Source organism: Bombyx mandarina, chromosome 16 (genome assembly GCF_030267445.1).
Source record: "Bombyx mandarina strain Sakado chromosome 16, ASM3026744v2".
NCBI classification, from domain to species: domain Eukaryota; kingdom Metazoa; phylum Arthropoda; class Insecta; order Lepidoptera; family Bombycidae; genus Bombyx; species Bombyx mandarina.
In genome coordinates, this window is record NC_143222.1 from 6,716,612 (window position 1) to 6,740,492 (window position 23,881).

The window sequence follows — 23,881 nt, forward strand, 5'->3', positions numbered from 1 at the left end:
TCTGAATCTAACTCTGAAACTACTTCGATCGAGTGTAAGCGCAGAGTTACGTTTTTTAATAACGCTATGTCGAGTATATCCGGGCGATGCGCGATATTTAGCGGGTAGTGAGTCGGGGTTAGCGGAGCGACGATATCGAAGGCGAGATCATCGACTAACGCGTCAAGCCGCCTGCCATTCGGGGTTGTGGTGTGTGAGTTCCACCTGATGTGTTTACAATTTAGGTCGCCCGCCAGAATGACAGAGCTCCCCATACCGAGCAGCGCCTCGATATCACTGCTTAGAACGATCTTATCCGGTGGAAGATAAACGGACGCGATAACGATCGGCGCGTGTCCCGTCAGTGAGATTCGGCACACTGATGCTTCGATATTAGCGAGCGCGGGAGGATCGAGCGGGACGCAATGCAGGGCTCTTCTATAGTAAATGACGGTACCACCACCACGGGCAGAGAGCCTGTCGTTCCTGACCATGTTATAGTTCGCGATTTTAGGGTCACGGCGCGCGGGCTTAAGTAGGGTCTCCTGCACTAAAAAGATATCAATTTGGTGGTCACGCAAAAAGTCAGAAACCTGATCACGTTGATTTGCGAGACCGTAAGCGTTAAAAAATCCTATCGTTACGGATAGGGGCTTTATTCTACTTATATACGCCATTGATTACCGGCGGAGTGAGGGGAGGACGTACGTATTTAATGACGCGTATACGTCGGCGTATTCCTGCACAACGGCGATAAAGTGTTGTGCAGTGGAGGCAGCGCGAATGGCGTCGCCCAAAGCGTTAACGCGCTCAAAGTTGATCGACTGAAAGAAGTCGATCGCTAAAGCGAGATTGTCGGACGCGGTCGGAGGGCAAGTCGCGGGAGAGGGACGAGTCGCGGGGGCGGGACGAATCGCGGAGGAAGGAGTTGTAGCCGTGTTCGTGTACGGCAGCGGTTTTGCCCAGGCCGAGACACTGGGCACCGCCGCCGGAACGAACGCTGGCTTAGCCTGCGACGCAGAGGGTGCCGAGGCTTTGATGTCTGGGCCGGAAGCTCGGAGGCGGTTTTGGCGGGCGACGCGGCGATTTATTTTAGGGGCTCGGGGGCAACCACGGTAATTCGCGGGGTGACCCTGTGTTCGACACAGGACGCAGCTAGGCGGTTCCGTCGCGGTTTTTTGGTCGCGAGCGCAGAGGGCCGTGGCGTGATCGCCCAAACACTTAACACATCGGGGGCGCGCGTGACAGTTACGGGAAGAGTGCCCGTACAATTGACAGTTATGGCACTGGCTAGGAGTGCCTTTTTTATGGGGGGCTTCGACAGCGATACCAGAGAGCCTACAGACGGTCTGTGTGTTAAAGATTTTCTTACCCTCGGGGGTAGGCTGGAGAGCGACTAGAACCATATTATATGGCTCCCTACCGCGACCGGTGTGCATACGGTGCACAGAATTCACTGGTAGGCCTTGTTCTAACAGGTCGGCTTTTACGAGCTCTATATCTAACTCTTTAGGGATTCCGCGTATTACAACGCGGAGTTCGCGCTCCTCCTGGAGCGTATACGTATGGAAACTTATACGCTCCTTACGGAGGTAAGAAGAGAGGGCCCTATGGTCGTCGGGTGTTTGAACCTTAATTTGAATGCCGTTCGCGAGGTTACGGGCATTCGTGAAATTTATATTTTTGGCCTTAAGGGCCAGGCAAACTCGATCCCAAGCTGCCTTCTCCTGAAGGATAACCGGGGGAGGGGTCTGGGTTTTATTTTGTGCCACCGGACGCGGCGACGGAGTGGCACGGGCTGGGGGCGCAACGGGAGTCTGAGGGCGGGGGCGCGACGCGTTCACGGCTTTGCTAATTTTAGCGGCCGCGGGAGCTCGAGACTCCGCGGCACGCTTCTTACCCTTCTGTACCAGGGTGAATCCATCCGTCGATGAGGCGGGGGCGAGGTCGACCTCCATGTCCGAGTCAGAGTCGGAGCACGAGGAGGCGGGTGCAGGCGACCTACGAGCAAGTGTAAGTGTTTTAGAGGGGGCGACGGAGGCCGCGGATGATCGCTCAGCTGAAACGATGGTCACGGCGGACGACGCAGCAGCTTTTCTCGCCAGTATAGGCGACACGGGAGCGGCAGGCACGACAGAGGCTGCGGTGCTCAATGCAGAAGCTCTGCACGCAGGTACAGGCGACGCAGGAGCAGCGAGCGCGGCGGAGTCCTCGAGAGGGCTCGCAGTGTGATTGGCCTTGAAGGCCAGAAACTCCGAGGCGAGCTGTGGGTGGCGAAGTCGGAGGAATTCCGCGAATACAGCGTCCATGATCGCTGAGTACCCAGGTGGGGCGGCCCCGGGTCTTGAAAACACTCGCCTTGCGGCGAGGCCCCAACTTCTCGGACCTGAGCGGTTCTATTGAACACAGGTGGCAATGCGGCGCGATTACTACAGGACAAAGAAAAAGCACAACAAAACAGAAATTACGAAAAGAAACAAAACAAATAAATACTTGCAGGAAACCACTTTGTCGGCAGATGTACCACGAACACAGAAACAACAAAAGGAAACAAAACAAATAAAAACTTCCAGAAAGAGCACTTAGTCGGCAGATGTACCACGAACACAGGCCGCGCGAACAATGGCCGGGCTAACAAAAGCCGGGCGAACAAAGACCGGGCGATCGAGTGGACGATGAGCACGTCCGCACGTGACGGGTGCCTCTATCGGAATGGGCAACCGAGTAAGGATAAGAGTGTTTTGCATGAAGCGAATTTTCCCTCGCCACCCTAACATCACGGGACGTTGAAGTGGCAGCCATTGCCGTCACGACCGCCGTTTCTCTTAGTCTGTAGACCATCCGCTTATATTGGGTCGCCAATTTATACGCCCAATATATCAGGCTGAGTCGGCGTACTCCTTTTTCGTTTTGCACAAGATGCCTGCAGACACCAAAAATTCTAGGTCTACCTGGTCGGTTCCCAAACTGACATACGGTGGAGACCTGAGAAACTTCGAGATTCGAACGAAATCCCTATTCCAGGCTTCATTTCGACAGCAACAGATTTAAAAAGAGTGCCAATATGGCTAATATACATCCCGCGTTTCCTTGAGACCATTGAATCTGCACGTAAGTTTGCCATACATTGCGTGGACGTTAAAAAGTTTGAGCAATCAACTATTTTTCGAACGTGACTTTTAGTGCTTTCGTGTCAAGAAATACCGGCATAGCGGAACGGTCCTTATACTCCCTGTGTCTGTCCCTGTGCAAAAACAGTGCCATTCGTTTTCTTCCTTCTGGATGTAAAAGTACTTTGAAATGATTAGAATCAGTGTTTTTACTTTTTTAATGATTATCGAAATCAGATCATCCTTCGCCCTAACTCCAGTTACGGTTGTGATAGCTCGAACGCGTCAGCACTGCACCAAGCCGCTCCCTATTACGGATTCTTAAAAATTTACCTAAAGAAAGAAATATCAGAGCGTGCGTCAATTTTATTTTATTAAGGGCGCATTAGTTCCGACGCTGAACGAAAAGTAGCAGTACAAAAACGCCAAAAAAGCGCAATAGTTGAATATAATCTTCGTGTTGGTAATCAATCGGTCAGTTAACATATGGTCACGCTAAAGAAGCACAGCAAGCCCATTATTTTATACGAATTACGAGTAAACATGTCATAATTAACAGTGAAATCAATAATGCTTCCTAGTTAATAGGGGACTTGAGAACATTATTCTCTGAGAGGGTTCTTAAAGAGTACTATGCTGCTATCGTAATCGGTTCCACCTTTGGAAAAGACGGTACTTATCCCATGACTTTATCGAGGGGTGAAAGACTATTTCGTCTAAGCGACATTTTTGCAAGTTTACAGAAGAGGCATAAAATTTGAAAAAAATAATATAACAAAAACAAACTTCATCGGCTACTTCAATGGAGTGTATTTAATTGAAGATCAATTATAAACATTGAGCTGTTGATGCTAATATCAAATAAAACGCACCTTTAATTACAAAGATAAATGTCGCGTATCAAGCGAAATGTCGCTTAAACCAAATAGTCTTTCACGACTCGATATATCTATCTATACTTAATATTATAAAACTGAAGAGTTTGTTTGTTTGAAAGCGCTAATCTCAGGAAATACTGGTCCGATTTGAAGAATTCTTTCAGTGTTAGATATCCCATTTATTGCGGAAGGCTATAGACTATATAACATCACGCTAAGACCAATACAAGCGGAGCACCAATAAAGAATATTTAAAAATCGGGTTTCTTTTCCCTTTTGAGAGCTTCCGCCGCGTGCGCTGCAGAAACGGTTAAAGTTTCGCTAAAACAATATATGACAGAATTGTTCCCCTCTAAAAGATCTAAAAAAAAAGTCCGCAACATCATATGTCTATATGTTAAGGTTGGCTCACTATAACGTTTTCTATGCTAAGCAAATTTGTTCTAAAATAAAGCATTATTTGTGAACTATTCCACGTGGACGAAGTAACGGGCAAAAGCTAGTATTTTATAGGCGTTATTTTCTATGCATAAAATGAAGACGTTACATAGGCAAATTGCCGAGTGCCACGCGCGTATTGAATACCGTTACTGTGAAGTAACTTCGAACAATAAGGATTCTCACGATTGCGCAGAAGTTAAATTATTGTGCTGCTGACGTGGGGTGCAGAATTGTCGTCGCTTTTGTATGAGGTAACTAACTACGTGTCTGTGAATTTGACGGGATCCATACTTTCAAACGACCTTATCTATATATTAATAGGTGAAGCAAAAACTTTGTATCCCCTTTTACGAAAATTGCGCGGACGGAGGAGTATAAAATTTTCCACACTTATAGAGAATATAGAGAAGAAGTGCACAATGCTTATAATATTTAAATAATGCATAAAAGATACATTAAATAAATAAAGAAAACATTACACACACTGTTCACTGGTGGTAGGACCTCTTGAGAGTCCGCACGGGTAAGTACCACCACCCCGCCTATTTCTGCCGTGAAGCAGTAATGCGTTTCGGTTTGGAGGGTGGGGCAGCCGTTGTAACCATACTTGAGACCTTAGAACTTATATCTCAATGTGGGTGGCGCATTTACTTCGTAGATGTCTATGGGCTCCAGTAACCACTTAACACCAAGCGGGCTTTGAGCCTGTCCACCCAACTAAGCTATAAAAAAAAAATTAGAGCCGAATAAATTTGTTTCAGCAATTCCTCTCAGGACTACGGGTATTCTTTTATTAAATGGTTTCTAGTTTTACGAGTGCACTTGTAAGCCTTTAACAAATAGGACAGAGTATTAAGAGTTGTATTTCTGCTTTTGTTTTTTTTTTGTTACTTTTTAATTATACGTACATTAACACTTTCGCTTACAAACTTCATTCATTGAATTGGACAAGGCTGAATTTTATGAAGCGCATTTAAATACATATTATTTACCAGACATGGAACTACTTCCCAAATGAGACTATTCAATTATTCAACGGTAGCTATTTTCCACGGTAATATTTCGTTCATTAAACTATGTATTTATAAATTAAAAAAATCGCAAACGTATTTTGACGCTTAAACATTTGCAGACCCTTTACAATGTAGCTTAGCCAGTTCAGATACTTTTCAGTGATGTGTTAGTTATTGAGATTAGCAATCCACTTAGTTGTATTAAAATCAGTTGTGACATAATAAAAACGTACTAGTGATTCCCCGGTAGTCGAAATTCGACTATAATTCATTGAAATTATAAATTTGTACCCTTTTATGATTCTATTGTCAAATAATACTAATACTTCTATAATCACAGATTTCGCTAAGACTATACTTTAGACAAATATTAATAAAGACAAAAAATATTTAATACTACCCGTCAGACTTCGTACTAGACCCGTCAGACTTCGTAGTGCCTCAATCGATAAATAAAAGACCTAAACTATTGTATAAAATAAATTTAAAACAAACAATAGGAATCCTTCCGACGGGAGACACATCAAAAGAAAAAAAAATTGTTATTTTTATTTATATTCCGAGTATTTTCATATTTATCTACCTTTTAAACCTTCTCTGGACTTCCACAAATAATTTAAGACCAAAATCAGCCAAATCGGTCCAGCCGTTCTCGAGTTTTAGCGAGACTAACGAACAGCAATTCATTTTTATATACTATAGAGATTCTATTTTCAATTTGACCATAGACTGTAAGCAATAAGAAAAGTTTGACAATAAACAAATAGTATGCATGCGTGTGCGTGTCAAATACATGGTAGTGTGTGTAATGTTTTTTTATTGATTTAATGTATTTTAATATATAATAAAAAAAAAATGAACTTTCTGATTCTTTTTAAGCGTGGGAAATTTCACACTCCTCCGTACGCGCGATTTTCGTAAAAAGGGGTACAAAGCTTTTGCTACAAGTATTAATTTAAAGATATTAAATATGTATCCTAACATCCATAAACTAGTTTATAGGACTTTAAACTTTGTATTACTTTAGAGAGCATTTACTATTGCTATTACTAATTCATAGAGAGATTTAATAAGTTTACAATTTCCCTATAAAAAGTATTGAATTACACACAATACTTCGATTAAAGTATGATGAAACTCGTAATAAACGTATTTAAAATATCAACGAAGACTTCTAATATAATAGACAGGTAAACTTTACGTCACAAATCAGCTTCCGTAGCCCGAGGGAGTTCTATCGATGAATTACATCACTAGCCCTGTGTCGATTGTGTAATTGATCGACAATCACGAAAACTCCGTACTTTCACCGCGACATCGGCAACAATAAGAGGTAAGTACCGGAACGAAATGTAATTAAATGGAGGTCGGCTGACCGTCGGGACCGATACGAATAAATTATCATTTAATGTCAAGTGGCCAAAGTAAAAACCGTCATAAGTGGGTACTTAGGCTTAACATGTGTTAAATAATAGTATTTATTTAGTTTTTTTACTGGTGGTAGGGCCTCTCGTGAGTCCACGTGGGTGGGTACCACCGCCCTGCCTATTTCTGCCGTGAAGCAGTAATGCGTTTCGGTTTGAAGGGTGGGGCAGCCGTTGTAACTATACTGAGACTTTAGAACTTGTATCTAAAGGTGTGTGGCGCGTCTACGTTGTAGATGTCTATAAGCTCCAGTAACCACTTAACACCAGGTGGGCTATGAGCTCGTCCACCCATCTAACCAATAAAAAAAAAAAAGTGGAACGGATCTTACCTATATACTATACCTATGCACCGGTGGTAGCAATGTTATGGTAGCTTATGAGTAAGGAATACAGTCTTGAATAATTTTGCCATAAGGCAGCCCATTCAACCAGTATCGTAATGGCCTTCAATTATCTTTAAACGCTAGGTGGGTAGACGAACTCATAGCTGTCTACCTATCTAAGCAACATAAAATCATAAAACTAGGCACATGTACTTAGTTCCTTAGAATGGTTTTACTAAAAAAAGAAATATTAATTCACGAAACTGTAATGAGAGTAATGACGCTAAAATCTTTAGGAATTAAACTTCTAAGTAGGTGTTCATATTATATCGGGAATGGCATCTAACAAAAAAAGGATCTTATAATTCCTAGATAAATTCTTCTAATCTCTTCTTATTTCATAATTCGAGTGGCCCTGTCTATCACTGAACGGTAGAAGTTAGTTGTGGTATAATTAAGGTAATTTAGAATATAACAGAAGTCCGTTGTAGTACAATAAAATTTATTACAAGGTAATTTTTTTACACCAATTGACTTCTTCTAATGAATCAAGATAAGGAACTGCTTAATTTAGTTATAGGAAACTGCTCAATACTGTAAGTTGCAACATTCGATTTTGATAGATTAATAATTAATAATGTTGCTATTACATTATTTTATAATAAAAAGATCTAATTCTAGATATAAAATTGTGTACACATCCACCACCTGATACTGAACTAATTTTGGTAAAGAATGAATCGGAAGTTTGATACACGCTTTTATTATCGGTCCAAGATGAATAAGCCGTTTTTGAAATACAATAATTACGCGTTCAATCTTATACTTACTCTTTGCAACGTCACATTGATGGGTAAAGAAATTAAAAAGTTGTGGACAATTTAGGTCACCCGGTTAGTTTATTCCCACTACTAACAAAACAAGCCATAATTAAGCTTTTGTCTCTTTTTCACTACCGAAAAACAAGATGAGAACAAGCAAAACAAAAACTCACGGGGTATCATTCATTCTCAATGAGCTTTAATTATTTTAAGAGAAATTTTTACATCGTCCATTTGGTAAACATAACAATAGCTAATCTAACTTTCCCTCTCAACTATCTCTACCTTTGACTTTAGAATTCCCAAAATGTCATCGTAGTTTGAATAAAACGCTGTAACAATGTAAGTTTTTTGCGCACAGAGAACTATAATACCTATTCTTTCTTTCGAATAAAGTTTTTGGAGCTGATTCCAATGATTGAAATGGGAAAAATATAAGCAATTGCGCTAGAATTTACTGCTCATAATATTCTAATCATTTATTGTCTATTTCTAGAAAGTCGCTGTAAGTATAATGTAAATATCTTACTTTTTTTGTTCTTAATACCCACAAATTTACAAACCATACGAAATAGCCTAAAACAAAATAATTTTATCATAAAAATATTGGCAGTTAAGGATGCCAAAAGTTTCTGTATTGCTATAAATAGTAAAGAGTATATCCCTAGAATAAAATTTTACATCAACTTGATATACGAGATACTACTATATAACACTACAATTAATTAAGAATCTGAAAGTATATAAGACATTAACAGCCGTGATTGAAAATGCCCGTCATATTACACGAACACTTTGATTTAATTACAGCTTAAACTAGACGACTGATCACATCTATAACCACGAACACTTTATTCGAAAAATTATTCTAAAACCGAAGAAAATACTATCAATAGCTTTGATTAAGTTAATAGTCACCTTGATGAATCAGCACTCCGCTGTTTCAACGGTAATTCGTGCAACGGAACTTATTTCCTATCTAACAATAGACGCTGTCTAGAAAACTAGAGTGGGGATTGTCTAGAAAACAACACATATCGAACTAATGAGGGTTGACATATTGACTGTTATAATAACTCATTTGGAAGTCATGACTGCGAGCACAAAATTAAACAGGGTCAAATAAATTATTATGGTGTTATAATATCAAACGGACAGTGCAACAGCCTTGAGTTCAGAAAATTGTCACTATGGTCCCCAAGAAGAATAGTGCAAGAGTCGACATCTTACTGTCTCTTTCAGCCACGATCCCCTCAAGCTAGAGGCAGATCGAGATATTTCGCACAGTTCCTGCCCGAATTATGGTTAAGAGAATCGGAGTATTGAATGAGTGATATGAATGATATGATGTGAGTGATATGATATGAATGAGTAATATAAACTTTCTAAGCGGTCTTTATAAATACCCCTGTCCTGCAGAAGGCTTCTACAGCGTGATGCTTCAACATGATCCAGAGATACGTCACTCGGCTGAACTTTTTTTTTTATTGCCCTTGTAGGCAGACGAGCATACGGCCCACCTGATGGTGAGTGGTTACCGTCACCCATGGACTTCAGCAATGCCAGGGGCAGAGCCAAGCCGCTGCCTACCGCTTAATACTCTCCACAAGCCTCGTTTGAAGAAGGACATGTCATAGCCCTCGGGAAACACCGTGGCTAAGTACCGTCTATTTCTGCCGCGAATCACTTAAGCGTTCCGGTTTGATGGGTGCAACAGCCGTTATACACAATACAATGACGATATCTACTTCATGTGTCAAGGTGCGCGGCGGCATCTACGTTGAAAACTAGGTTCATAAAACTAACTAAAAAAACTTGGTTTTTATTATTGCTTAGATGGGTGGACGAGCTCACAGCCCACCTGGTGTTAAGTGGTTACTGGAGCCCATAGACATCCACAACGTAAATGCGCCACCCTCCTTGAGATATAAGTTTTAAGGTCTCAAGTACAGTTACAACGGCTGCCTCACCCTTCAAACCGAAACGCATTACTGCTTCACGGTAGAAATAGGCGGGGTGCTGGTACCTACCCGTGCAGACTCACAAGAGTTCCTACCACCAGTAGGTTCATAAAACATTAAAAGAATAGGTTCATAAAAACTAGAATCATACGCAAGTTTACCCATCAACGCATTGAATATAAAGATCTTAGTTTAACAATATACCCATTCGTAAAATTATCGAGCTTGAGTGAATGTATTTGTAGAATTTATACTTTAATAGGAAGTAAGTATATTGTTATGTGCAAAGATGATGTGATTTAGATATTAAGTGAAATCTAAGACGAGTTCGTGCTTCAAATTTGCCAAGTAAACGATATGACGATTTTTAAAATTTGCTACACTGATTTTATAAAGTTGTCGTTTGCCGCAAAACATAAAGATATGGCGTAGTACAGTGCCATCTGCCCATTTCTAGCATGCTGAATGTTATCGTATTTTGAGTACGTGTTTTTCTTAGACTATTACAATCTATTTTAATTGTTTTGCTGAGAGTCTCGCTTGAGAGTGATTCAAATTTTAAACTTATCAAGGGACCGCCTGATAAAAAAAACACCTACAGAACATTTATTCGTTAATAAAATTACAAACGTCATTCCTTGTGACTTCCTCTCTAAAATCACTTAATTATTAAATATTTAACGAGTTGACAATAGTGTTATAAAACTATTTTATTTAAATAGTTCCGACGACTTTCTTGAGATCCTATAAAATATGTTTTAATTATTATTTTTGTATGTTTTAAGCATGATAAAATAAGAAATTTTATATAAGCAATCATATTAAATCGATATCAAAGTCAATAAATAATGTACAACCCAAAACAGACGGCCGAACTGACGTGACAATGACATTTGGCGCGCTAAACATGGCGGATTTTCGGCCTCATTAGACGGAGACGGAGACATTTACGTATATTCATGTTTCATTTTATGTACGCACTGAAATACTGTTTTATTGTTTTCCTGCGAGTTAACGTGCTGAGTAAGAACGAGATAGATATATGTTTATGTATGTGCCTTCAAAATGGGTGCTATTTATATAAGCAATTGTACGTATAGAACAATATGTCGTGTCCCTACTATATAGGTCTATGGTGTAATGACAATTATTAACGTCACGTTACGTCAGTTTGACAGATTCAATGTTACCAAGGATTGGGTACACGTAAACTCCGTCTAGTATTTCAATAATGCCCTACCTATATGTTCTAAAAAATCTTATAAATTTAGTACATAGTAAATGCGACTAATTTTATTTTCTATTTTTGCATTGCCTTTGTTAAACTATGTTGTATTTGTTTTAATATAAGGTGATTTAAAAATTTAATCAATAAGATGATTTAAGCGCATTAAAATTGACAACGTATTCATAGTTTCCAATAAGAAGTTGACTAATTAAACAGTTTTGTTCTAATTATATTGGCAGCCCTGGTGAACCGTTAGCCAGGGCGGCGCCGACCGTTACGCGTCACACTTAACTGTGATGTAATCACACAGCCTTGAAAGTAACAAACGCGAAATTTTCGCTAAATAATAGCAGTAATATTTTGCGAGACTGATTTCGGAAATGTGTTATAGAGATAACAAAAAAAGTTATTTTCTCAGATGATGATATGACATGACAATTTACAAGGTTTTTTTTTTTCGGTCACTATCAAATCCAAGCCATTTCTTATTTTAGATTATAAATAGATTCGTAGCATGCATGCGACCGTAAAACAGTGAAACAACCAACATTTACTATGAAATTTTATTGGCAAAAGGAACACAGTCATTCGTCCAAGAGTAATATATAGATTATATAAATACACTACCCCAGTCATAGACAATAAGTCGTTACTGATCGTAAGGTAAACTCGTTGAGACACAACAATGGGCACATCCTATGAAATATGGTTAAAGTCTTCTAACCCGATTATTTAGGTGTGGTCTCATTTAAAAACTGGTCGGAATAGCTTTGCCAGTTGAAATATATTCATCGAACAGTATCGAAAGACAAACTTGATTCCGTTCTTTATGATACTTTTTATAAAATACTTTTACTTAAATGCAAATGGTGGACTAAATACTTGTCTTGGGTGAAATAGTCGATTTGGGTCTACATTTAGATATTGTATAAACAGTGCTCCGTTAATTTTCTCGAGATGATTCCATCAGCTTTGTTCTACTACCCCACCACCAAGCACCGGGTCAGATTTCAACCCCAATACCTTTACGTTTATCCATAACTGAATTCCGGATTTTTTTTTTATTTCCGACAATTTCCCTCCATAACAAAGAGAATGTCTCAAGAACTTTTTTTTTATTGCTTAGATGGGTGGAAGAGCTCACAGCCCACCTGGTGTTCAGTGGTTACTGGAGCCCATAGAAATCTTCAACGTAAATGCGCCACCCACCTTGAGATATAAGTTCTAAGGTCACAAGTATAGTTACAACGGCTGTCCGACCCTGCAAACCGAATCGCATTACTGCTTCACGGCAGAAATAGGCAGGGTGGTGGTACCTACCCGCGCGGACTCACAAGAGGTCCTACCACCAGTAAGCAGTAAGTAACTATGACATGTCCTACTTTAAATGATATTTGAGCAAGTTCCAAAAAACTTCAGTTATATATTAAGATAATGAAATTTACGAATGTTGTACGACGTTTCTCTTTGTCTTATTCTTTATTTTGGCATTGCGTCATTTTTAAGTTGAGGTCGTACATTTAATAAAAATCCCGAAATAAAAGCGATTTTTGCATATACCTTATGCATATCATATACCTTTAATCCGTCGATGTCGAGAATCTAATAATATACGCAACCTGTTTTCTATGTCACAGTAGCTGACGAAATATCATCACGCTTATCCCGGTCGTTACCCCGTTTCAAAATGTTATTCAGATTTAATACGACAAGAAAACTTCTTTATTACAATAATAATTCTATTGGAATACATGCACGCAACCAACTCTGTTTTAATGAATATTTTAACCTCGCGACTAAATAGACGTAATTTAAAAAGAACACGCCATTAGAATGTTAATATTAAATTCTTGTAAAGATAACATGCACCGTCGGCAATTGGTTTTGTGGGCGCTAGATTATTATGATTGACTTATAACGAAAGACTTTTGATGATGAAACCCAGTTTCGTAAATATTTCTATATTTATTTTATACTGTCGGTAAAATTCGGCCATGATTTGCAATTGTGGCATGGATTTTGAGCTTTATATATACTATACGCGCATAACCCTCAATTACTTTGACGATAATATGTGAGCAAACAATCCCAGATGAATCATGGACGATTGGAGAAGATAAAAAGATTTAAGGAATTTATTGCGAACTATATTATTACAATGCATTTGTATATTCCCGATCCTGCGGACAGAATGGAAAGCAGTCGACGTCGCCCAAAACACGTCATCTCGGATCCTCCCGATCCACTAACGATGCTTCTAGGTACTTCAAGCACCGGTCACCGTTCTCGTCGAACCCGTCGCTTGCGACGAAGGGCTCGACGAGTAAATTAACTCCCAGACACAGCCCACTGAGTTTCTCGCCGGATCTTCTCAGTGGGTCGCGTTTCCGATCCGGTGGTAGATTCTGCGAAGCACGGCTCTTCCTAGGGTTCGTGTTAGCAACGTCATCAGGTTTGAGCCCCGTGAGCTCACCTACAAGCGTTAGGGTTACGCTGAAATGGCCCCTAAGGCTATCAGCTAAGGTAGAAAAAAAAAAAAAAGCATTTGTATGTTCATTATGCTTTTATTAATTAATTACACAACCGAAAATTATGAAATTTTGTATACACGTTCTCAGTGATACAAAAAAGGACCCAGGGTATATCTTTTTACGAAAAAGGTACTATTTCCGAGGGATATTTTTATATTATATTTATTTTCATTATTAATGCAAGCGAAGCCTCATGTAAAATCTATTTATTCGACAATAGCTAAACGATTATCTAACATTGAAAGCATTAAAAAACCTTAGCTATTCTACTCTTGACCGGTAATAATACAAAATGATATAACTTCCGTACCGGAAATCCATCGCGTCATATCCCGCCTTCCTTCTCCATTCAAGTAGTCAAAGAGTATGCAGTAAAATTGTTAATTAGTTTTATCGATGACTTACCTTCAATTATGAGTAATTGTAAATCTGAAACAATAAAAATTGATTATTAAATAAAGTTTATTCGTGACGCAAATCAGACGATAGTTTTTATTTCACCAAAATAAATCCGTTATTGGGTTTTAGGTTGACTAAGAGAATAAAGATATTGTTATGAATTTTCGCACGAGGCGCATAAAACAGCTGAACCCGAGAACGCCCAATGAAAACACATTTAGATATAGGTTACGTAAGTGCTGAATAGTATAATATTAACGGTGGGGTCGATGACCGGAGATAAGGGAGGCAATTACCTATGATTATATTACACACAATATAACAATTGTACAGTATGTTACTAAGTAACTTTTTCATTATGAGTATAGACATGCTATACACATTGTAATACTAGCACTGCACTGCATGGACTAGGAGATGTATGGAAATGGTAGTGCAAGGTAGAGGGGGAAGAGGTCGACCGAAGAATACATGGACGTAGTGTGTGAATGACGATATGAGAGAGAGAGGAGTGTGATGACGGCTGATAGAAGAGAATGAACGAAAAAAATTAGCTGTGTTGACCCCACCTAGTGGGATAAGGTGGAGAAAAAGAACAATTATTGTAATACTACTAGTTCCTGTAAATATGGTGGTAGGACAATACATGGTATCTATGTTTCACCAGAGTTAATCTGTGCTACAGATGAGCCAACGAAACTCTTCAAATTTAGCTTTTCTTCTTTCGAAGGTGGCCAAACTCAGGCTTAGTGTTTTATTTTATTTTTTATTGCCCTTGTAGGCAGACGAGCATACGACCCACCTGATGGTGAGTGGTTACCGTCGCCCATGGACTTCAGCAATGCCAGGGGCAGAGCCATGCCGCTGCCTACCACTTAATACTCTCCACAAGCCTAGTTTGAAGAAGGACATGTCATAGCGCTCATGAAACACAGTGGAGGGGAGCTCATTCCATAGTGTCTATAGCTTATTATTTACCGACTGTAAAATGGTCATGAATTCCGTACCAACCTCGTGGTCGAAGTCTCTGTTGCATTGTGAAACGGGTACTCCAAATAGTAATGCTATGTTACCCCATCCAAAAAACGCTAATTTTTATTTATACTGTTGTGGTATATAATATTAATTTATTGAACTTTTTATAATAGTAAACATGATATAATTCGGGCAACGCCGTATACATATATCTATTACTAGCGGACCGCCCCGGCTTCGCTTGGTTAGTAGCGTACGCGATGTAAAAAATTTTAGGTATTTTTTTTATACATTAGGTATACAATAATGTATTATTGGAGTTTAAGTAAGGATCCCTATATTTTTTAAAAATATAGTAAATATAGCTTATGTCACCGGGGGATAGCGTAGCTTTCCAACAGTGAAATAATTTTTTAAATCGGTTCAATAGTTTCGGAGCCAATTCAATACAAACAAACAAACAAATCTTTCCTCTTTATAATATTAGTATAGATAATAAAGGTCACCGTTTTCATCGAACTCGTCGTGCGACATCGTTCGACGTGCGAACTAGCCCATAAACACAACCCACTGAGTTTCTCGCCGGATCTGCTCAGTGGGTCGCGATTCCGATCCGGTGGTAGATTCAGCGAAGAACTGCTCTTGCTAGGGTTGCAAGACGTGCTTCGGGCGACGGTGGCTTTGCTTTTTTTTCTACCTAATCTGAGAGCCTTGAGAGGCTATATCAGCGTAACCTTAACTAGTAGGTGAGCTCACGGAGCTCAAACCTGATGACGTTGCTAACACGAACCCAAGCAAGAGCCGTGCTTCGCAGAATCTACCACTAGATCGGAAACGCGACCCACTGAGAAGATCCGGCGAGAAACTCAGTGGGCTGTGTCTGAGGGTTAATTTACTCGTCGAGGCCTTCGTCGCAAGCGACGGGTTCGACAAGAACGACGACCGGTGCTTGAGGTACCTAATAGCACCGTTAGTGGATCGGGAGGATCCGAAATGACGTGTTTGGGGCGACGTCGACCGTTTTCCATTCTGTACGCAGGATCGGGAATGTGGCTTTGCGTTGCCTGTCGTCTGTATGTAATTAACAGCCGCCACGATAAGAGGGCAGTGAGTAGCTAGAATAGCCCCTTTAGGCTATCGGCGATTGCGTATGGAAAAAAATATAAATATAAGGATTATGTAAGTTTTTTCATTGGTTCTTAATTTTACATACCGAAGGATCTAAAGTTTGATTTCGTATTATTTCAACTGGATACATACATAATAGCCCAATCATTACTTTGTACATTTTCACCAATTGAATTGTATCGTAATTACAAATCGAATACGAGTGAAACCGCGGGACATGTCTTCATCAAACATATTTTTAAAATATTTTACTAACAATCACGCCACGTTAACTGGTCCCGTGTTAAGTTCGTAAAGAACTTGTGTTACAGGTACCAGATAACGGAAATAAATGTAAGATTTTTATTATACACTATATATATTTAATATACATCCATAACCTTGGAAAAGACATTTATATTTATCATACAAATATCTTCCCTTGGCGGGGTTCGAACCCGCGACCCCCTTGTGTAGTGACCATGTCACTTACCACTACACCAGACGGCCGTTAAACCGTAATCTTCAACATAATCTTCACAGCTTTGTGTTACAAAACGATGAATTTAGAAAGTTGATCCTTGACGGTGTTTATTTTTGAAAACATTAAAATTCGCGTGACGTAAAACTGAACGCATTCTACTTCCTTAAACATGCATAGATAAACCTTCCGCGTTACCAACATTGTTGACTGTATAAACGTTAAAATGTATCTTAATAGTTTCATTAAAATTTACGTTGCCTTTAAAAAAACTAACATGTGTAATGGGAGTCGTCGTGGCTAAAGGATAAGACGTCCGGTGCATTCGTATCGAGCGATGCACCGGTGTTTGAATCCCGCTGGCGGGTACCAATTTTTCTAATGAAATACGTACTCAGCAAATGTTCACGATTGACTTCCACGGTGAAGGAATAACATCGTGCAATAAAATCAAACCCGCAAAATTATAATTTGCGTAATTACTGGTGTTAGGACCTCTTGTGAGTCCGCACGGGTAGGTACCGCCCCGCCTATTTCTGCCGTGAAGCAGTAATGCGTTTAGGTTTGAAGGGTGGGGCAGCCGTTGTGACTATACTGAGACCTTAGAACTATATCTCAAGGTGTGTGGCGCATTTACGTTGTAGATGTCTATGGGCTCCAGTAACCACTTAACACCAGGTGGGCTGTGAGTTCGTCCACACATCTAAGCAATAAAAAAAAAATCCGCTATAAATTTACCTACATAACGAACGAGAAGTGAAAACCTGTGCTGAGGTGGATTAAAATCTTAGCGAGTGCAACGGTCTCTAGAGATAAGGCCTGGTATATGTGTTTGATACAAAGACTCGGTTTTCTACACTTTTTATACTATGCATGCATTTATTTAAGTACTAGCTGTACCCGTCCGCTTCGCTGGGCATTTAAAATTAACATTATTATTTCTCACCCCCACGAAGATTCTCATCATTACCGCCCCCGCAAATGGTGTAGGGAGTCCAACGTTCATATAAATATTAGCCTATTCATTAAGTACATGTATTTCTACATGGATACCAAGTTTCAAGTCAATCGGATGTAAGGTTTAGTAGTTATAACGGAACATCCGTAACATCCACTGTAGATAGATAGAGTTAAGTATAGAGTCAGATTTGAAAAAAACCACTGTAGATAGATATAAGTATAGATTTAGATTTTAAAACAAGATTAATTCAAACATTTTGGAGCACAGTTCTGTAATTTTAAATAAAAAAATATTGCATTATAGAAGCTCAAGTTTCTAAACACAGTTTCAAGCAAAGCATGTAAATATTTACCATTTAAAGTTTCGTCATATTTAAATAAAGCTTTCCGTAAATTTTCAACAAAAGAAAACACTTGTAAGAATATTCAATTTCAAATTAATAAATAAGAATTTGTGTTTTCAAAAATAAATGCAAGATTATGATGATTATATGAAATCCAAGGTAAAAAGTAAACAGCTTTCACCTCGGCAGTAAAAACTTATTACCGAGAAGAAAACACCAACACAATAAATTTCTTTAAGGATTATTAAATTAAGCAATTTAGTAGGTAATTAAAACTATCAACACACGTCCTTTATTAATACCGTGTATATTTTTATTGATATGTACGTGTTTTATAAGAACACATTTTCTTTGATATATAAGTAATAATCATTGCGAAATTCAAGTCACATTAACACGTTTGTAAATGTACTAAACATGAAAATGAAATTAACAAAAAGTATTGTTAAGGTGATGTTTTCATTTCGTTTACACTAACCAACTAAATGTATTGAAGACTACATTAATTTATACTATACTAGCGGCCCGCCCTCGCTTCGCTTCGGAAACATTAAATTTTATTATTGATTGATAGGCGAAGCCCGCCACGTTGCGCGCGGTACGACAATAACTGCGGGTGGCGCCGTGGGCGAAGCTAGTCTAAAAAGTAGCCTAAGTTACTCCTTATATCATCAGCAACCTATTAGTGAAAGTCTCATCAAAATCGGTCCAGCCGTTCCAGAGATTAGCCGGAACAAACAGACAGACAGACAGACAAAAATTGTAAAAAATGTTATTTTGGTGTATGTACCGTATATATATTCATATGCATGTGGTAAAAAGCGGTTATTTCAATACTACAAACAGACACTCTACTTTTATTTATATGTATAGATTAATTAATACTAGTATTACATTGTATTGCCAGTTAAACTTTCTGTCTGTTATAGTTTTTATTTGACCGAGATTAACATGCAAGAAACCAGTGGAGAAGATTCAACTCCGAAAAAGGTGAGAAGGCACAAAGCACGGTTACTTTTGCAAATATGACGCATACAGTTAAAGCTCGCTTCCTGTCTTAAAATCTGTTATTTGTAGACAGACAGATAAGTGACTATAAACCACTTTTACTTTACTTATAAAACTCATAGACCTTTTCTAGCTAGAAAGAAAAAATGTAGGAAAGTAATTAATTCTAAGAAGTCTACGTTGTTACAAATTACGCATAAATATTAGCATACGAATGATGACCAAACCTAATAACCTAGGTAACTGTATTTTTGTAGAAGACTTTTTTTCCATATTATACAATATTTATCATAAATAAATGAAAGTATTACTTTTCTGAATGAAAAAACAATTGATCGAAATTTCTTCAAAATTCCTTCATATTGAAAATAGAACAATAAAATTCAATCTTAAGAGACAATATTTAAATTCATCACAAGAAGATACGAATTCGAAAAAGTTTTTTTTCTTTTTTCTTTTTACAAGGCTGAAATAATTAAAACTAATGACATTTTAAAATCGAGAGATTAAAATCAAAGTATACTTATCTATAGTAATACATACTATCTTAAACATAGACGATCGAACTAGGCTTGCTTGTAAATAGTTGTAATGTATCACACGACACAGCATTCGCGTGAAAGCACACGCGGTCTCGTGCAATTGTATTTATATTTATCGTTATGCTAATCATCGAACGCTGGTTACCTATGGACTACGTGATAAATTAATAGTGAAAACTTTGTATTGGACCACGCATATTGCAAGCGATGTTTAGTTATTTAAATTCGAAATGCCGGGAAGCGAAAGTCGATGAAAGAGTTGTTTCACTGATTCTTTTCTTTTTCTATGACAATTAGTTCGATAAAGTTATTGATTGGAGTGAGAAACTGTTTGTGTATAAGTTCTTTGCGAAGTGTCGAACGATTTGTAGCTCAAATAAAATGTTATTAAAATGCAGCTTCCCTTTATGTGAAGATTTCTTCAATTCGGTGGTAGGATTCTATTAACCTGTTCTCACGGATCGTTTGGAACCTCTGGGTCTGCGGAGGGACTTCGGTTCCCTCTGTGTTTTGTACCGAATGTTCCATGGGAAGTGCGCTGAGGAATTGTTCGAGATGATATTGTCATCTCGTTTTTATCATCACACCGCCCGCCACCGGAGTAGAGTTCATCCTTACTACCTAGAGCCACTGCGGTCATCCACAGTGCGTTTCCAGAGGTCTTTTTTGCCACGTACCATCCGGCTATGGAGTGAGCTCCCCTCCACAGTGTTTTCCGAGCGCTATGACATGTCCTTCTTTAAACGAGGCTTGTGGAGAGTATTTAGCGGTAGGCAGCGGCTTGGCTCTGTCCCTGGCATTGCTGAAGTCCATGGGCGACGGTAACCACTCACCATCAGGTGGGCCGTATGCTCGTCTGCCTACAACAGCAATAAAAAAAGCCTCCTGTGTGTCCGTACGGTAGGTATCACCACCCTGCCTATTTCTGCCGTGAAGCAGTAATGCGTTTCGGTTTGAAGGGTGGGGTAGCCGTTGTAGATGTCTATGAGCTCCAGTAACCACTTAACACTTAACACAGGTGAGCTGTATGCTTGTCCACCCATCTAAGCAATAAACAAAAATCGGTTGGATAATAATATACACTGCACCCTTCTTACAGCTAAGCCATTACTGATCTACTATTTACGGCATCGCGACACATTTATGTTATTAAATTAATTGTGAGACAAAAGAATTAGCAATGAATAAGTTCGGTCAGTGTTCGATCCTACGAACATGTCATGCACGTATTAATCTGACTAGTGTTCCTCCGGTAGTCGAAATTCGACTATATCACACTATCACAGATTCCGCCAAGACTACACTATAGACATAGACAAATAATAATATCTTTTTTCAATTTGAGAACAGACTTTAAACAATAACAGAAGTTTGACAATAAATGAAGGGTAGGTATTTATATATGTGTACTGTGCCAAATACATGGTAGTGTGTGTAATTTTCTTTTTATGATTAATGTATCTTCTATGCAAAATTAAAAAAGTGTGGGAGTTTTGATACTCCTCCGTCCGCGCAATTTTCGTAAAAAGCGATACCAAGTTTTGCTTCACGTATTAATATATTGATTACGTTTACTTGCAGAAAATTGTACATTCATTATCGTTAGCCAATTCAAGGTCTGCAAATACTTCCTGGTACAAGATCTAGTTAACAGGACGAACCGGTCCAGGCTGTGGTGGAATGTAACGGGACTAATCAGGATCCTACGCGGGAGCGTTTTGATGTGTGAACAAAATGGCCGACTGTATACGGAGCCCCATTTAAAGATCTCTTGTCTATATAAACTGTCTATAAAAATTAAACATAACGCGTTAATCATTAGTAAATGTATCACTTGAGAATGAATTGATTTATTGGGATATTTTTTTCAATTTCCGCACTATTCATAGCTCACTCCGATTAATGTTTTTAGTAAAAGCTTAAATGTCTACAACATGATCGACGGTAAATTTTGTACAATTTTTGTGGGACAATGTCTCTGTCAGATTAGCCAGTACTATTGACGTTAGAGTAAACAGATCGTGAAAGAAAAAACAAACGTGTGGCACTCGGGAACTGCCGCGGTAAAGCTATTGCATAGCATTTTTTATCAATTTATGCAAATATAATTAGACAATGATAATTAAGATGAAAACAATAATAAAACAAGACCACGCTATATTAAACATTAATAAAAGCAAAACATAACTGTCCCTTCACACTCATAAGCTAGACCGCGCGAGAGAGAGATGGGCAGAATTTTCATGATGCGCATGTAGTGTGACGTCACGCCATGCGCTTATTCACAAACACTACACAAGCGCAACGTGTGAATGTGTTGAACGCGACTTACATAGTAGGCGTAGAGGGGGTGTCCGGTTATTTTCGTTACGGAATTTATTGATTCAGTCGCCGCGCTCAAAGACCGCGATAAAATCTATGCAATAGCTTAAAAAACATGATAAATTAGTTAATAAACCATTTAAGGAATATTAAATACAACAACATTAGAGTTGATTGGTGCAAAACTTCTCTGTAGCTTAGTTAATAGCTTTCTTTTACTGACTTAATTCGTTGAATAAATGATTTCAGTCAGACATTAGTACCAATCGAAGAGACGGGAGTTTTAGCGAGGCGCCGACAAGGTGCTGTCATCGACCGCTCACCGCCACTCCGCAACCAACATGGAATGATAAATTTCCGTACTGTGTATTTTGAGCATGTACTCTAGAACTACCGTTAGTAATGTTAATATTGACACTAAGCATTTTTTATGATTCCTGAGGTTTTCCGCGAAGCTTAAGCGTGATTGAAACACTAACCAAATTATTACGATAACGAAAAAAGACAAAATTTAATTAGGCATAACAAACCATTCGTATGTTATAATTTATAATGTCACTTTTAAGCAATTTATGATATCAGTTAAATTTTGTCTAGTAATTCTGAATTTTAATATCAGTACTTAAGTAAAGTTGTTGTATTCTTTGCGAGGAGAACTACTGCTTGAAGTACAGGTTTTATCACCTAGTTCAAGCACAGATACACATTATGGTTGTGTTTCTACTTGTATGCTTACAATAAATAAATATGTCAACGAATTTTGAACTACATATTCCATTGTCAAAGATAGGCTACCTACCTTTTATTTATAGCTGATTTAGTTTCTAACTTTTTTTTACTCACATTACATTTCTTTAATAGAAATGATATATGGATAAATTTTCACGCACACCCAGTATTTCTATATGAAGTTAATTGTGATGGAGGCTTTGATGCCAATAAAATTAGCTATCTCACCACACTGCAAATGTTGTTCAGCATTTATGCTCTATTACTTTTGAAACTACAACGGTTTTCCGATTTGATCTAAAGACATTTTTGTTGATTTTTAGTTCAATATTGACCTCATTTATCAGTGCAATAAAACTATTGAAGTATATAAAATTAAACTACCTTAAAAAACCATGGAGGTTGTACGTAATGAATTGTCTATTTTATAGTAAAAATAAACTTGAAAGTGCTATTGAATTTAGTTAGGGTTACAGAACGATCGTGAGAGAACGTCAATATTAATTTTTAAAAAAGTATCGTTAAATTGCATGCAATAAGACTTTTGTTACAGATTTTTTATTTTCTTCAATTTGAACATTTTTTTAAATGCTTAAATGGGTGGACGAGCTCACAGCCCACCTGGTGTTAAGTGATTACTGGAGCCCATAGACATCTACGACGTAAATGCGCCACCCACCTTGAGATATAAGTACTAAGGTCTCAAGTATAGTTACAACGGTTGCCCCCACCTTTCAAGCCGAACGCATTACTTGCTCCACGGCAGAAATAGGCGGGGTGGTGGTACCTACCCGCGCGGACTCACAAGAGGTCCTACCAGTAGTAAAATCTTTCATGTTGTCAAGCCTATAATCTTTGCCAGCCCCTTAGTATCAGTGCTCGTTAGATTAAGAAGTTCATGTCCTCTTCGAGCGGGTTACGAATTTTCACTGCGTCGTGACATAATAGCATCAGCTGTGTTACGTTTATATCTTAGCAGTGATTGAAAAAAGGTACTAATCTTATACGCTCCAACTATTTTTATAAAATTTAGTATACAGGGGATTTCGGGGGCGATAAATCGATCTAGCTACGATTTATTTTCAGAAAATGTTGTTTTATTCGTGTTTTCAATAATCAACTTTATGACTCTTCCCGACATCTATTGGCGAATAATAATACTATTTTTCATAATTGAGAGCAACTAACTGCGTTAAAGACAATAACACTAAAGCTATTTCAGCAGATGGCGTTGTTAAGCCACCCGAAGCCAATGAGTGTTTGTTTTAAAGTTAGACCAAGAAAATGAATTGTTTATTTATA

General features: G+C 38.6%; 1 protein-coding gene across 5 annotated transcripts in view; it reads right to left on the bottom strand.

Moving 5' to 3' along the window:
* LOC114246796 (uncharacterized) overlaps window positions 1–23,881 on the bottom strand; it is a 103,898-nt gene that overhangs the window by 40,008 nt on the left and 40,009 nt on the right. For 3 of the 5 annotated variants that reach the window (XM_089733995.1, XM_089733992.1, XM_089733994.1), the window contains one exon: window positions 14,118–14,141. The exons of the other annotated variants lie outside the window; for them this stretch is intronic. The gene's annotated coding sequence lies outside the window, so the exon portion shown is untranslated. The remainder of the gene's footprint in view (window positions 1–14,117; window positions 14,142–23,881) is intronic. 5 annotated transcript variants of the gene reach the window in all.